The sequence below is a fragment of the Canis lupus genome, chromosome 22 (assembly GCF_003254725.2).
Source record: "Canis lupus dingo isolate Sandy chromosome 22, ASM325472v2, whole genome shotgun sequence".
NCBI lineage: Eukaryota > Metazoa > Chordata > Mammalia > Carnivora > Canidae > Canis > Canis lupus.
The window spans coordinates 29,931,846-29,946,338 of record NC_064264.1 but is presented as its reverse complement, the minus strand read 5'-3'; the positions used below and the strand labels follow the sequence as shown (position 1 = coordinate 29,946,338).

Below are 14,493 nucleotides of genomic sequence, written 5' to 3'. Positions count from 1 at the left end.
AACAGTTTGAGACGACTCACTATTAACTCTTCTTTAAATGTCTGATAGAGGGGGGAGGGGGCAAGACGGCGGAAGAGTAGGGTCCCCAAGTCACCCGTCCCCACCAAATTACCTAGATAACCTTCAAATCATACTGAAAATCTACGAATTCGGCCTGAGATTTAAAGAGAGAACAGCTTGAATGCTACAGTGAGAAGAGTTCGTGCTTCTATCAAGTCTATCAAGGTAGGAAGACGGGGAAAAAGAAATAAAGAAACAAAAGGCATCCAAGGGGGAGGGGCCCTGCAAGGAGCTGGGCTAAGGCCTGGACGTGTACCCCCAGGACAGGAGAGCCCAGTCCTGGAGAAGCAGGAGCTTCACCAATCTTCCCGGGCGGAAAGGGGCCCGCAGGGAGTTGGAGCAGGACCCCAGGAGGGCGGGGATGCCCTCGGGCTCCCTGGGACACTAACAGACACCTGTGCACCCGGGGAGAGAGCACCACACCCACGGCCGAGCTCCCTAAAGGGCTGCAGCACGCGCCAGGTGGAGCCCCGGGAGCAGCTTGGAGGGGCTCGGGCGGCAGCTCCGCGGAGGGGGCTGCGCAGCTGGGAGCGCAAATCCAACAGCGCAGGCCCGGGAGCACAGGGCGCCGGGGACACAGCCCAGGATCCGGCCTCCCCCGGGACAGGCAGAAGCCAGGAGGACACAGGGCAGCAAGGACGATCCTGCCGCTGGGCGGCCCTGAGCTGTGCAGGTCAGCGGCCCCGCCCCCGGAGCATCCAGGCCCCTGCGGACTGAGAGCTGCTGTAGTTACTGCGGGAGCTGACTCCCGGGCTGGAGAGCTGGCCACCGCCAATGGGGTTGTTCCTCCTGGGCCCTCACAGAATAAACAATCCCCACTGAGCCTAACAGTGGCCTCACCGGATAAACAGGTTAAACAGCTACCACTAATCCATGCACCAGGCAGGGGGCTGGGCAGCTCCCCCAGGTGCTCACACCTGAAAATCAACACAGCAGGCCCCTCCCCCAGAAGACCAGCTAGATGGACAGGGGAAAAACAAGTTATTGACCAAGCAGCACTGGAAAGTTCCAGGGGAAGTCGAGGGATTTACAGTCTATAGAATCAGAGGATAGTCCCCTTGTTTTTTTTGTTTTCTGTTTGCTTCCCCCCCCTTTTTGTTCTCTTTTTTTTTTTTTCTTCTTCTTTTTTTTCTTCTTCTTTTTTCTCTTCTTTTTCTCCTTTTCCCAGTACAACTTGTTTTTGGCCACTCTGCACTGCTCTAGAAGGAAAAACTCACCTCAAAAGAAAACAATCAGAAACAGTCCTCTCTCCCACAGAGTTACAAAATTTGGATTACAATTCAATGTCAGAAAGCTAATTCAGAAGCACAATTATAATGCTACTGGTGACTCTAGAAAAAAAGCATAAAGGAATCAAGAGACTTCATGACTGCAGAATTTAGATCTAATCAGGCAGAAATTAGATATGATCAGGCAGAAAGTAAAAATCAATTAAATGAGATGCAATCTGAACTAGAGGTCCTAACAACAAAGGTTAATGAGGTAGAAGAACAAGTAAGGGACATAGAAGACAAGTTGATGGCAAGGAGAGAAACTGAGGAAAAAAGAAAAACAATTAAAAGATCACAAGGATAGGTTAAGGGAAATAAATGACAGCCTCAGAAGAAAAAAATCTACGTTTAATTGGGGTTCCTGAGGGCGCCAAAAGGGAGAGAGGTCCAGAGTATGTATTTGAACAAATCATAGCTGAGAACTTTCCTAACTTGAAAAGAGAAACAGGCATTCAGATTCAGGAGATAGAGAAATCCCCCCCTAAAATCAATAAAAACCACTCAACACCTCCACATTTAATAGTGAAACTTTCAAATTCCAAAGATAAAGAGAAGATCCTTAAAGCAGCAAGAGACAAGAAATATCTAACTTTTATGGGGAGAAATATTAGATTAACAGCGGACCTCTCCACAGAGACCTGGCAGGCCAGAAAGGGCTGGCAGGATATGTTCAGGGTCCTAAATGAGAAGAACATGCAGCCAAAAATACTTTATCCAGCAAGGCTCTCGTTCAGAATAGAAGGGGAGATAAAGAGCTTCCAAGATAGGTAGAAACTGAAAGAATATGTGACCACCAAGACAGCTCTGCAAGAAATACTAAGGGGATTCTGTAAAAGAAAGAGGAAGTCCAAGGGAACAATCCACAAAAACAGGAACTGAATAGGTATCATGATGACAATAAATTCACATCTTTCAATAGTAACTCTGAACATGAATGGGCTTAATGACCGCATCAAAAGGCACAGGGTTTCAGACTGGAAAGAAAAGCAAGACCCATCTATTTGCTGTCTACAAGAGACTCATTTTAGACCTAAGGACACCTACAGCCTGAAAATAAAAGGTTGGTGAACCGTTTACCATTCAAATGGCCCTCAAAAGAAAGCAGGGGTAGCCATCCTTATATCAGATAAACTAAAGTTTATCCCAAAGACTGTAGTAAGAGATGAAGAGGAACACTATATCATACTTAAAGGATTTATCCAACAGAGGACCTAACAATCATGAATATTTATGCCCCGAATGTGGGAGCTGCCAAGTATATCAATCAATTAATAACCAAAGTTAAGACATACTTAGATAATAATACATTTATACTTGGTGACTTGAATGTAGCACTTTCTACAATCGACAGATCTTCTAAGCACAGCATCTCCAAAGAAACAAGAGCTTTAAATGATACACTGGACCAGGTGGATTTCACAGATATTTACAGAATTTTACATCCAAACGTAACTGAATACACATTCTTCTCAAGTTCCATGGAACTTTCTCCAGAATAGACCACATACTGGGTCACAAAACAGGTCTTAACTGATACCAAAAGATTGGGATCGTCCCCTGCATATTTTCAGACCATAATGCTTTGAAATTAGAACTAAATCACAAGAAGAAATTTGGAAGGATTTCAAACACGTGGAAGTTAAGGACCATCCTGCTAAAACACAAAAGGGTAATTAGAAATTAGAAGAGAAATTAGGAGAAGAATTAAATTAGAGAAGGATTTTAAAGAAGGAAATTAGAGAAGAATTAAAAAGATTCATGGAAACTAATGAGAATGAAGATACAACCGTTCAAAATCTTTGGTATACAGCAAAAGCAGTCCTGAGGGGGAATACATCACATTACAAGCATCCATCCAAAAACTGGAAAGAACTCAAATACAAAAGCTAACTTTGCACCTAAAGGAGCTGGAGAAAAAACAGCAAATAGATCCTACACCCAAGAGAAGAAGGGAGTTAATAAAGATTCGAGCAGAACTCAATGAAATAGAGACCAGAAGAACTGTGGAACAGATAAACAAAACCAGGAGTTGGTTCTTTGAAAGAATTAATGATAGATAAACCATTAGCCAGCCTTATTTAAAAGAAGAGAGAAAAGACTCAAATTAATAAAATCATGAATGAGAAAGTAGAGATCACCACCAACACCAAGGAAATGCAAACGATTTTAAAAACATATTATGATCAGCTATACACAAATAAATTAGGCAATCTAGAAGAAATGGACACATTTCTGGAAAACCACAAACTACCAAAACTGGAACAGGAAGAAATAGAAAACCTGAACAGGCCAATAACCAGGGAGGAAATTGAAGCAGTCATCAAAAACCTCCCAAGACACAAGAGTCCAGGGCCAGATGGCTTCCCAGGAGAATTCTATCAAATGTTTAAAGAAGAAACCATACCTATTCTACTAAAGCTGTTTGGAAAGATAAAAAGAGATGGAGTACTTCCAAATTCATTCCATGAGGCCAGCATCACCTTAATTCCAAAACCAAAGACCCCACCAAAAAGGAGAATTATAGAGCAATATCCCTGATGAACATGGATGCAAAAATTCTCAACAAGATACTAGCCAATAGGATCCAACAATACATTAAGAAAATTATTTATCATGACCAAGTGGGATTTATCCCTGGGATGCAAGGCTGGTTCAACACTCGTAAAGCAATCAATGTGATTGATCATATCAGCAAAAAAAACAAGAACCATATGATCCTCAATAGATGCAGAGAAAGCATTTTACAAAATACAGTATCCATTCCTGATCCAAACTCTTCAGAGTGTAGGGATAGAGGGAACATTCCTCAGCATCTTAAAAGCCATCTAGGAAAAGCCCATAGCAAATATCATTCTCAATGGGAAACACTGGGAGCCCTTCCTCTAAGATCAGGAACACGACAGGATGTCCACTCTCACCACTATTATTCAAAATAGTACTAGAAGTTCTAGCCTCAGCAATCAGATAACAAAAAGAAATAAAAGGCATTCAAATTGGCAAAGAAGAAGTCAAACTCTCCCTCTTTGCAGATGACATGATACTGCACATAGAAAACCCAAAAGACTCCACCCAAGATTGCTAGAACTCATACAGCAATTTGGCAGTGGGGCAGGATACAAAATCAATGCCCAGAAATCAATGGCATTTCTATACACTAACAATGAGACTGAAGAAAGAGAAATTAAGGAGTCAATCCCATTTACAATTGTACCCGAAAGAATAAGATACCTAGGAATACACCTAACCGAAGAGGTAAAGGTACCCTAAAAACTCCAGAACACTTCTGAAAGAAATTGAGGAAGACACAAAGAGATGGAAAAATATTCCATGCTCATGGATTGGAAGAATTAATATTGTGAAAATGTCAATGCTACCCAGGGCAATTTACACATTTAATGCAATCCCTACCAAAATACCATGGACTTTCTTCAGAGAGTTGGAACAAATCATCTTAAGATTTGTGTGGAATCAGAAAAGACCCCGAATAGCCAGGGAAATTTTAAAAAAGAAAAACATAGCTGGGGGCATCACAATGCCAGATTTCAGGTTGTACTACAAAGCTATGGTCATCAAGACAGTGTGGTACTGGCACAAAAACAGACACATAGATCAATGGAACAGAATAGAGAACCCAGAAGTGGACCCTGAACTTTATGGTCAACTAATATTCGATAAAGGAGGAAAGACTATCCATTGGAAGAAAGACAGTCTCTTCAATAAATGGTGCTGGGAAAATTGGACATCCACATGCACAAGAATGAAACTGGACCATTCTCTTACACCAGACACAAAGATAAACTCAAAATGGATGAAAGATCTAAATGTGAGACAAGATTCCATCAAAATCCTAGAGGAGAACACAGGCAACACCCTTTTTGAACTTGGCCACAGTAACTTCTTGCAAGATACATCCATGAAGGCAAGAGAAAGAAAAGCAAAAATGAACTATTGGGACTTCATCAAGATAAGAAGCTTGTGCACAGCAAAGGATACAGTCAACGAAACTAAAAGACAACCTACAGAATGGGAGAAGATATTTGCAAATGATGTATCAGGTAAAGGGCTAGTTTCCAAGATCTATAAATTACTTATTAAACTCAAGAGCAAAGAAACAAACAATCCAATCATGAAATGGGCAAAAGACATGAACAGAAATCTCAGAGGAAGACATAGACATGGCCAACACGCACATGAGAAAATGCTCTGCATCACTTGCCATCAGGGAAATACAAATTAAAACCACAATGAGATACCACCTCACACCAGTGAGAATGGGGCAAATTAACAAGGCAGGAAATAACAAATGTTGGAGAGGATGTGGAGAAAGGGGAACCCTCCTGCACTGTTGGTGGGAATGTGAACTGGTGCAGCCACTCTGGAAAACTGTGTGGAGGTTCCTCAAAGAGTTAAGAATAGACCTGCCCTACGACCCAGCAATTGCACTGCTGGGGATTTCCCCCAAAGATACAGATGCAATGAAACGCCGGGACACCTGCACCCTGATGTTTCTAGCAGCAATGGCCACGATAGCCAAACTGTGGAAGGAGCCTCGGTGTCCATCGAAAGATGAGTGGATAAAGAAGCTGTGGTCTATGTATACAATGGAATATTCCTCAGCCATTAGAAACGACAAATACCCACCATTTGCTTCGACGTGGATGGAACTGGAGTGTATTATGCTAAGTGAAATAAGTCAATTGGAGAAGGACAAACATTATATGGTCTCATTCATTTGGGGAATATAAATAATAGTGAAAGGGAATAAAGGGGAAAGGAGAAAAAATAAGTGAGAAATATCAGAAAGGGAGACAGAACATGGAAGACTCCTAACTCTGGGAAACAAACAAGGGGTGGTAGAAAGGGAGGTGGGCGGGGGTGGGGGGTGACTGGGTGATATGCACTGAGGAGGGCCCTTGACAGAATGAGCACTGGGTGTTATACTATATGTTGGCAAATTTAACTCCAATAAAAAAATAATAAAAAAATAAATGTTTGATAGAATTAACTTGTGAAGCCATGTTGTCTTGGACTTTTGTTTGTTGAGTTTTAAAATTAGTGATTCAACTTAATTGTCAGCAATCCTCTATCAAATTTTTCTATTTCTTCCTTACTCAGTTTTGTGAGGTTATGTGTTTCTAGGAATGTAAGTATTTCTTCTAGATTGTCTAATTTGTTGGCATATAATTTTTCATAATATTTTCTTATAATAATTTGTATTTCTGTGGTGTGAATTGATTTTGTTTATTTGAGTCCTATTTCTCTTTATTCTATCTCTTTTGATGAGTCTGGCTAAAGTTTTATCAATATTTTTGATCTTCAAAGAACCAGCTCCTGGTTTCACTCAATTAATCTATTCGTTTTTTTCAGTTTTTACATATTTTATTTCTTTATCTTCTTGCTGGGATCTTTCCTTTATGATTATACAGTGTCCTTCCTTGTCTCTGTTTTAAAGTCTATTTTATCCAATATAAGTATTGTTACCTTAGCTTTCTCTTTGCTTACATTTTCATTGGAAATGAAAAATTTCCACCCCTTTACTTTCAATCTGCATATGTCTTTGGGTCTGAAATGAGTCTCTTGTAGGCCACATATAGATGGGTCTTGCTTTTTTATCCATTCAGTATCCCTGTGTCTTTTTTTTTTTAATATTTTATTTATTCATGAGAGACACACAGAGAGAGAGGCAGAGACACAGGCAGAGGGAGAGGCAGGCTCCATGCAGGGAGCCTGACATGGGACTCAATCCCAGGTCTCCAGGATCACACCCTGGGCTGAAGGTGGTGCTAAACCGCTGAGCCACCCAGGCTGCCCATCCCTGTGTCTTTTGATTGGAGAGTTTAATCCACTTACATTCAAAGTAATTAATGATAAGTATGTATGTCTTGCCATTTTGTTACATGTTTTATGATTATTCTGTTGTTCTCTCTTCCTTTCTTCTCTTGCTCTCTTCTCTCATAGTTTGCTGGCTTTCTTTAGTGATATATTTTGATTTCTTTCTCTTTATATTTTGCATATATATCACTGGTTTTCGATTCGTGGTTACCATCAGGTCTGTATCTAACATCTTATGCATACAGCAGTCTATATTAAGTTGATGGTTAAGTTTAAATCCATTCTTTACTCCTTTCCCCCACCCCACAGTTTTCTTCTATGGTGTCATACTTTATATCCTTTTATTTTGTGAATCCCTTGACTTATTTTTACAGATATACTTTACTGTTTTTGTGCTTCATACTTTTATTACTCCTGATTATGGTCTTTTCTATGTGAAGAGCCCTCTTTAACATTTCTTGTAGGACTGGTTTAGTAGTGAAGAAATCCTTTAACTTTGTCTAGGAAACTCTCTCTTTCTATCCTGAATGATAGTCTTGCTGGATTGAGTAATCTTGCCTGCAGATTTTTTCCTTTCAGCACTTCAAATCTATCATGACCCTCCATTCTGGACTACAAAGTTTCTGCTGAAAACTCGGCTGGCTGACAACCTGATAGGGTTTCTCTTATACATGACTGTTTTCTTTTTTCTTGCTGCTTTTAAAGTTCTCTCTTTATCATTATTTTTTGCCATCTTAATTACTATGTGTCTTGGTATGAACCTCCTTGGGTGGATTTTGTTGGGGACTTTCTGTGCCTCCTAGATTTGGATGTCTGTCTCCTTCCCCAGAGTTGGGAAGTTTTCAGCTATTATTTCTTCAAATACATTTTCTGCCCCCTTTTCTCTCTCTTCTTTTCTGGAATCCCTATAACGCAAATGTTATTATGCTGGATGGTGTTGCTGAGTACCCCAAGTCCATTTTAATATTTTATAATTTTTTGTCTCTCCTTTTTAACTTTATTGTTGTCCTCCAGGTCACTGATCTGTTCTTCTGCTAATCTATGATGTACTGGATTAAATCTGTAGATTGTTTTGGGTAACATGGACATTTTGACAATATTTGTTTTTCCAATCCATGAGCATAGAATATCTTTACATTTGTTTGTGTCATGTTTAATTTCTTTCATCGGTATTTTATACTTTTCAGAGAACAAGGGTTTCACCTCCTTAGTTAAGTTTATTCCTAGGCATTTTATTAATTTTGGTGCAATTATAAATAGTACTATAATTTTTTTAGTTTCTCTTTCTGTGACTTTGTTGTTAGTATATACAAACACTATCAACTTCTGGGAATTAGTTTTGTATCCTGCCACTTTACTGAATTCATTTATTTCTTCTAATAGTTTTTTGGTGGCATCTTTAGGATTTTTTATGTATAGTATTGTGTCATTTGCAAATAGTGAGAGTTTGGATTCTTCTTTACCAATGTCCATGGCTCTTTTCTCTTTCTCTTGTCTGATTACTATGGCTAGGTCTTGTAGTACTATGTTGAATAATAGTGGCAAAATTAGACATCCTTGTCTTATTCCTGATCTTAGAGGGGAAACTCCCCGGTTTTCACAATTAAGGATGATGTCAACTGTGGGTTTCTCATGTATGGCCTTTGTGATGTTGAGATATGTTCCCTCTAACTGTATTTTGTTAAGAGTTTTTATTGTGAATGGATATTGAGTCTCTTATTTTTACTTATTTTTAAGATTTTATTTATTCACAAGAGTCACAGAGAGAGAGGCAGAGACATAGGCAGAGGGAGAAGCAGGCTCCTGTGGGGAGTCCAATGTGGGACTTGATCCCAGGACCCCAGGATCATGACCTGAGCCAAAAGGCAGATGCTCAACCACTGAGCTACACAGGTGCCCCAATATTGAGTGTTTTTAAATTGTTTTTCTGCATCTACTGAGGAGATTATATGATTTTCATCCTGGGTTTTGTTGATGTGGTGTCTGATGATTGAACCATCCCTGCATCCTTAGACTAAATTCCACCTGATTGTGGTGAATGATATTTTTAAAGTATTGTTATATGTGGTTTGCTAATATATTTTTGAGGACTTTTGCATTTATGTTCCTTAGGAATATTGGCTTGTAGTTTTCTTTATTGTGGTGTCTTTTTCTGCTTTTGATAATGCTGGCATGGTAGAATGTATTTGGAAGCTTTACTTCATCTTCTGTCTTTTGGAATACTTTGTGGAGAGTAAGTATTAATTCTTCTTTAAATGTCTGGTAGAATTCATTTACAAATCCATCTGATCCTGAGCTTTTGTTTTTTGGCAGTTTTTTTTTTTTAATTTTTGAATCAGTTTTTTTACTTGTAATTGCTCTGTTCAGATTTTCTATTTCTCCCTGCTTCAATTTTGGAAAATTGTATATTTCTCACATTTAACCCACTTCTAGGTTGTGCAGTTTGTTGGCATATAATCAAAATTCTTTATTTCACATCATTTTTTAGACATGCTAACTCAAGTCTTGCATAAGTAAAGTTTTCCAGAAAGAAGAACATAAGTAATCAAATAATGAAAAGGCGGTAGTCTACGTTTAAACATGTTATTAGATCAAATCTATAGGCTAAGAAAAATGAATAATAGTTCATTTGCAAGTTGACTTAATGCATTCACATAATTTTTTACATCCCAGAGTTGTCTTTTTTTGTGTGTGTATTTTTCATTTGCCAACATATAGCATAACACCCAGTGCTCATCCCGTCAAGTGCCCCCTCAGTGCCGGTCACCCAGTCACCCTAACCCCCCACCCACTTCCCTTTTCAACACCCCTTGTTTGTTCCCCAGAGTTGTTCTTGATCTGACAAAAATATGCAAAATAAATGAAAACATAATACACAAATTTCTATTCTTTTTCAGAAAAAAAAAATTGTTTCTCCAACATTTCTAAAGATTCCTAATCCACAAGGCACAACCGTAAACAAATGCAAATCAATGTATCTGAGAGCTAGAGGAATTTACACAAATTACCAAGTGGTAAGAAGAGGCCATAGCCAAAGTATGGCCTCAGGTAACAACATAGTGATAAGGTGACTGCACATTTCAATCAATCCACTAAAATTAATTTGGCAATGCTATACACATTTGCAGCATAAGACACACAAAAGATAAGGTCATTATCCTGAAGGCTCTCAATCAATCATCTCAATATCACTTTTATTGAAGTGCTGACCGCTTTCTCCTACATTGGTCAAGTTTTTATGACTATCAGACATCCAGGAGAGGAAAGGTTCTATTGTTTTTCCTCAAAGGAAAATTCACTTTCAAAGACATTCACCAAGATTTTACCAACAAGAGTAGTAGTATAAAACTTAATACACTGACATGGCCTATAGTGACTAAATACATTTCCAAGTGCCTAAATTCACATGAGAAAGAACATTTTGGTTTTCTTTTTGAGCCCAACATGGGACTCGATCCTAGGTCCCCTGGATCACGCCCCAGACTGAAGGCAGCACTAAACCGCTGAGCCACCTGGACAGCCCAAGAGAAAGAACATTCTATAAATGCCAATAAGCAACTGTGCTGAATAATAGAGAAATAAGCTAAAGAAACCTGAAAAATATTGCTAAAAGTTTTTGATCCCTGGTTACTTTGGAGATTTGAAAAGAAAGACATAGATGACAAATGAATCTTAAGAATCAAATGGTCTTGGGACCCCTGAGTGGCTCAGCGGTTGAGCATCTGCATTCTGCTCAGAGCGTGATCCTGGAGTTCCAGGATCAAGTCCCACATCGGGCTCCCTGCATGGAGCCTGCTTCTCCCTCTGCCTATGTCTCTGCCTGTCTCTCTGCATCTCTCATGAATAAATAAATATAATCTTTTAAAAAAAAGAATCAAATGGTCTTGTATTCCAGTTCTGGCTCAATTATTTATAAACTACATGACCCCAGGAAAAGTCTCCCTATCATCTATTTGCACCTCAGTTCTGTCACCTATAATAAGTGGAAAATATTGTGCTCACTTCAGCAAAAGATGTACTAAAATTGGAACAATCCAAAGAAGGTTAGCAAGGTCCCTGTACAAAGATGACACATAATTCATGAAGAATTCCATTTTTTTAGAAAGTGGAAAATCTCACTACATCATAAAGTATGATGTTTAAATGAGATAACATCTCTTTTAACAATACTAATTTAGAATTTGGCTCATAGTAAGCCTTAGATAAATGTTAGCTTTTACGTATTAGCAAAACACTAGCAAATACATATAATGTATATCATTGGGCACATGATAGATAATGTGCATAACATGCACATAGTATGTATGATTTAAATATACATATGTATATATTTACATATGTATGCATATGTTTATATACACATATGTCTATTTATATGTGTATACATCTGTATGTTTATATACATATATGTATAATTCACTTCTATAATTCCACTCAGTTAATTTATAAAAGGCAGTTTGCCTAGACAAGATGATCATTTGCTCTAATCCAGGCAAGTAAATACCTATTGAAAAAAGTCAATCCATAGGAAATATAGTCAATAATAGTATAAATTTGTAAGGTGACAGTAACTATATTTTTTGTGGTGAGAATTTTGTAATGTATACAAATGTTACACCTGGAACTAATATAATATTGTATGTCAACTGTACTTCAATTAAAAAAAATCAATCCGGGGTGTGTAGGTGACTCAGTTGGGTAAATGTCTGACTCTATTTCAGTTCAGGTCATGATTTCAGGGTTGTGAGATCAAGCCCCTTGTCAGGCTCCATGCTGAGCATGGAGCCTACTTAAGATTTCTTCTCTCCCTTTCCCTTTGTCCTCCCCAAAAAAGAAAAAATAAATTCTATCTTTTTTTTGACAAAAGAATAGGTAAAAATCTTGGACTTCTTTCAGTCAGAGAGAGCTAAGTTAGAACCCTGACTCAACCACTTTATATATAAGTGACTTTGGATATAATGCTTATTCTCCCTGTGTCCATAGGGCAAGTGAGGATAATAAAAAAGTATTTATTTCATAACAGACATTTTTAAAGACATATATACACAGTGCTTAACCCAAAGCTTGGCATTTATCTGAAACTCAATAATAGTTACTATTAACTGTTATTTATTTATACAGGTCTGTGTATACCAATTTATTAGGTTGGTGACATAGGTGCTTCTTTCGCTGCAGCTTTCTTAGCTGAGAAGATCCATAGTCCATATACATAAGTGGAATTTATGGGCTCTAGTCAACTAAAACACATTAGCAATGTCTAGGGACCAAAGGAAAGAAAGTAAGTTATTTTCAAAACATTCTGATGAGATGTCATGTGTTTTATAAGTGAGACAAAAGGATATAGGTTGTTGTATAACACGCATCAGCATTCTCTATTCCCTTTGTAACAGAGCAACCAACAAGACATGTGTCTCTTTCAAAAGCAGTCATTATTGAGCAGATACTTTATAAGTATAGCTAAGTGTAGTGCTAGACACTAGAGACAAAAAGATTAAGAAACATATCACCTGTTACCTTCTGGAGTTATAATCTAATGTACTGTTGGATCCTATTGGCCAGTATCTTGTTGAGAATTTTTGCATCCATGTTCATCAGGGATATTGGTCTGTAATTCTCCTTTTTGGTGGGGTCTTTGTCTGGTTTTGGAATTAAGGTGATGCTGGCCTCATAGAACGAATTTGGAAGTACTCCATCTCTTTCTATCTTTCCAAACAGCTTTAGGAGAATAGGTATGGTTTCTTCTTTAAACGTTTGATAGAATTCCCCTGGGAAGCCATCTGCACCTGGACTTTTGTGTCTTGGGAGGTTTTTGATGACTGCTTCAATTTCCTCCCTGGTTATTGGCCTGTTCAGGTTTTCTATTTCTTCCTGTTCCAGTTTTGGTAGTTTGTGGCTTTCCAGGAATGCGTCCATTTCTTCTAGATTGCCTAATTTATTGGCGTATAGCTGTTCATAATATGTTTTTAAAATCGTTTGTATTTCCTTGGTGTTGGTAGAGATCTCTCCTTTCTCATTCATGATTTTATTAATTTGAGTCTTCTCTCTCTTCTTTTTAATAAGGCTGGCTAATGGTTTATCTATCTTGTTAATTCTTTCAAAGAACCAACTCCTGGTTTTGTTGATCTGTTCCACAGTTCTTCTGGTCTCAATTTCGTTGAGTTCTGCTCGAATCTTTATTAACTCCCTTCTTCTCTTGGGTGTAGGATCTATTTGCTGTTTTTTCTCTAGCTCCTTTATGTGTAAGGTTAGCTTTTGTATTTGAGTTCTTTCCAGTTTTTGAATGGATGCTTGTATTGCGATGTATTTCCCCCCTTAGGACTGCTTTTGCTGCATCCCAAAGATTCTGAACGGTTGTATCTTCATTCTCATTAGTTTCCATGAATCTTTTTAATTCTTCCTTAATTTCCTGGTTGACCCTTTTATCTTTTAGCAGGATGATCCTTAACCTCCACGTGTTTGAGGTCCTTCCAAACTTCTTGTTGTGATTTAGTTCTAATTTCAAGGCATTATGGTCTGAGAATATGCAGGGGACAATCCCAATCTTTTGGTATCGGTTCAGACCCGATTTGTGACCCAATATGTGGTCTATTCTGGAGAAAGTTCCATGTGCGCTTGAGAAGAATGTGTATTCAGTTGAGTTTGGATGTAAAGTTCTGTAGATATCTGTGAAATCCATCCGGTCCAGTGTATCATTTAAAGCTCTCGTTTCTTTGGAGATGTTGTGCTTAGAAGACCTATCGAGTATAGAAAGAGCTAGATTGAAGTCACCAAGTATAAGTGTATTATTATCTAAGTATTTCTTCACTTTGGTTAATAATTGATTGATATATTTGGCAGCTCCCACATTCGGAGCATATATATTGAGGATTGTTAAGTCCTCTTGTTGAATAGATCCTTGAAGTATGATATAGTGTCCCTCTTCATCTCTCACTACAGTCTTTGGGGTAAATTTTAGTTTATCTGATATAAGGATGGCTACCCCTGCTTTCTTTTGAGGACCATTCGAATGGTAAATGGTTCTCCAACCTTTTATTTTCAGGCTGTAGGTGTCCTTCTGTCTAAAATGAGTCTCTTGTAGACAGCAAATAGATGGGTCCTGCTTTTTTATCCAGTCTGAAACCCTGCGCCTTTTGATGGGGTCATTAAGCCCGTTCACATTCAGAGTTACTATTGACAGATATGAGTTTAGTGTCATCATGATATCTATTCAGTCCTTGTTTTTGTGGACTGTTCCACTGAACTTCTTCTTAAAGGGGAATTTTAAGAGTCCCCCTTAAAATTTCTTGCAGAGCTGGTTTGGAGGTCACATATTCTTTTAGTTGCTGCCTGT

The 14,493-nt window shown here is 38.4% G+C and overlaps 1 non-coding gene across 1 annotated transcript; it reads left to right on the top strand.

Moving 5' to 3' along the window:
• Nucleotides 1-11,160: 11,160 nt before the first annotated feature.
• On the top strand, nt 11,161-11,263 carry LOC112656173 (U6 spliceosomal RNA). The gene has a single exon (XR_003134166.1). It is a non-coding gene; the product is annotated as a U6 spliceosomal RNA (small nuclear RNA).
• The last annotated feature ends 3,230 nt before the right edge of the window (nt 11,264-14,493 follow it).